The 2,809-nt window shown below is 49.1% G+C and overlaps 1 pseudogene; it reads left to right on the top strand.

Moving 5' to 3' along the window:
- The first annotated feature begins 335 nt into the window (after window positions 1-335).
- LOC138160947 (nucleolar transcription factor 1 pseudogene) lies at window positions 336-2,543 on the top strand (annotated as a pseudogene).
- The last annotated feature ends 266 nt before the right edge of the window (window positions 2,544-2,809 follow it).

Here is a 2,809-nt window from a genome sequence, read left to right as displayed (position 1 = left end):
GTTAGTGTGATAAGTGAACAAATATTGGAATTCCGTGGTTATTTCAAACTCTGAAGAAATATCGTTCAAATGAAACTTTTTTTCTGATTTCTAGGGCTCTTGCCTTCAAAAATTTAGTTGTAATTACTCCAGGATAGGAGGAGAATCTTGTATATAAAATAAGGTTACATGGATCCTCAACTACACTTGTGGCGCTTACTCTTTACCCTGCTAGCTATATTAAAAAAATATATATATATATACTTTTGGGCTGTGCCGGGCAGAGCAGGGGAGGACAGAGCTGCTGGAGCGGGGTGTCCGGACGCAGAGCTGCATCCGGGTAAATGCCCTTCACTCCCTGGATGGCTCAACAGGACAGAAGTAGAAGCTGGAGAGCTGGACAATGAACGGGGAAGCTGACTGCACCACCGACCTGGAGATGGCCGTACCCAAAGGCCAAGACCGCTGGTCCCAGGAAGATATGCTGACCTTATTGGAATGCATGAAGAACAATCTGCTTTCTAATGACAGCTCCAAGTTCAAAACCACAGAATCGCACATGGACTGGGAGAAAGTTGCCTTTAAGGACTTCTCTAGGGATATGTGCGAACTGAACCAGGTTGAGATCTCTAATGAGGTAGGAAGTTCTGAACGTTGACAGAATTTATTCTGGATGGCCAGGAGCATGCCAAAATCCTTACAAAAGGCAAAACAAACAAACAAAAAACCTCAAGAAACAACCGGACTTTCCCAAGAAGCCTCTGACCCCTTGTTTCTGATTTTTTATGGCAAAGCAGGCTAAGTATGCAAAACTTCACCCAGTGAGCAACCTGGATCTGACAAAGATCTTGTCTAAAAAGTATAAGGAACTTCCTGAGAAGAAGATGCAATACATTCAAGACTTCCAGAGAGAAAAAGAGGAATTTGAACGAAACCTGGCTCTATTCAGGGAAGATCAACCTGACCTAACCCAGAATGCCAAGAAGTCAGATGTGCCTGAAAAATCCAACCCCCCCCCCTCCACCCCAGCAGGTATGGTATACCCATGAAAAAAAGGTGTATCTGAAAATTTGTACTGATGCCAGTACAAGGAGGTGAAGGATTCCCTGGGGAAGCAGTGGCCCCAGCCCTCTGACAAAAAGAGGCTGAAATGGCTTCATAAGGCCCTGGAGCAGCAGAAGGAGTGTGAGGAGATCATGAGGGACTATTAAGAAGCACCCCGAACTCAACATTAGCGAGGAAGGCGTCACCAAGTCCACCCTTACAAAGGCAGAGCTTCAGCTCAAGGACAAACTTCATGGACGACACCCCAAGCCACCTCCAAATAGCTACTCCCTCTACTATGCAGAGCTGATGGCCAACATGAAGGACTTACCGAGCACAGAAAGAATGGTGCTTTGTGTCCAGCAGTGGAAGCTTCTTTCCCAGAGGGAGGAAAGATGTGAACCACAATATGTGTGACCAGAAAAAGAAAGGTTATTAGACTGAACTCCTGCGCTTTCTGGAGTCTTCCAGAGGAAGAACAGCAGTGTCTCTAGGGAAAAGAACAGGAAGCGAGCCACCAGGCCTGCCTCCAAGAAGCCTCCAGACGGTAGCAAGGGCGGCCCCAGAAAACCCAAGCGGCCTGTCTCTTCCATGTTCATCTTCTCAGAGGAAAAGCGACTCCAGCTGCAGGAGGAGCGGCCTGAGATGTCGGAGAGCGAGCTGACCCGGCTCCTGACCCGCATGTGGAATGATCTGTGTGAGAAGGAGAAGGCCAAGTACAAAGCGAAAGAGGCCGCCCTGAAAGCACAGTCTGAGAGGAAGCCTGGGACAGAGCGGGGGGGGGGGGGGGGGGGGGGGGGGGGGGGGAGCAGGGAAAGCTGCTGGAGTCGCCCAAGACCGCAGAGGAGATTTGGCAGCAGAGCGTCATTGGGCACTACCTGGCCTGTTTCAAGAAAGACCTTGTGAAAGCCCTGAAGGCTATGGAAGTAACCTGAAACAATATGGAAAAGAAGGAGAAACTCACATGGATCAAGAAGGCAGCCGAGGACCAGAAAAGATAAAAGAGAGAGCTGAGTGCGATGCGGGCGCCCCCAGCAACTGCTAATTCCTCCAAGAAGATGAGGTACCAGGGGGAGCCCCAAAAGCCTCCCATGAATGGTTAGCAGAAGTTTTCCCAGGAGCTGTTGTCCAGTGGGAAGCTGACCCACCCAGCCCTGAAAGAGAGGATGGTGGAGCTGGCAGCGGGTGGCAGCGGATGTCCCAGGGCCAGAAGGAGCATGATGAGAAACTGGCAAAACAAGAACAAAAGCGATACAAGGTGCACTTGGCCCTTTGGGTCAAGAGTCTGTCCCCCCAGGACCGCGCTCCTTACCAAGAGTACATCTCCAATAGACGCAAGAGCATGACCAAGCTTCCGGGCCCAAACCCGAAATCTAAGCCCACGTGCAGTCCAAGTCGGAGTCAGAGGAAGATGACGAAGATGAGGAGGAAAAGGAAGGAGATGAAGATGATGATGATGATGAAGATGGGGATTCCTCAGATGGGGGAATGATTCTTCTGAGTCTAGCAGTGTGATGTAATGGCCAAGGAAGGCAACTTCCCAAGGTTCAGAATACCAGCATAGGTGCTCTCCATTTTATTCAGTGACCAACCAAGAACAGAGAAGATCAAAACATGACATCAGTCCAAATACAGCATTTACTAAGGATGATTAAATAATCTCCAAGGACTACCCCACCCCAGGACCTTCCAATCATTCAATCAATTACAAAGTCCCAGTTCTAAATACTTCTCCACCCCTAGGCTATACCTTAATTAAGTCCACCACAAAGCCCCTCTTCTCAAG

The sequence above is a fragment of the Petaurus breviceps genome, unplaced genomic scaffold (genome assembly GCF_028583685.1).
Source record: "Petaurus breviceps papuanus isolate PSGF00001 unplaced genomic scaffold, PetGlider_PUasm1.0 183, whole genome shotgun sequence".
NCBI lineage: Eukaryota > Metazoa > Chordata > Mammalia > Diprotodontia > Petauridae > Petaurus > Petaurus breviceps.
Note: the sequence above shows the minus strand (reverse complement) of the source record. Positions and strands in the feature narration are given on the sequence as shown.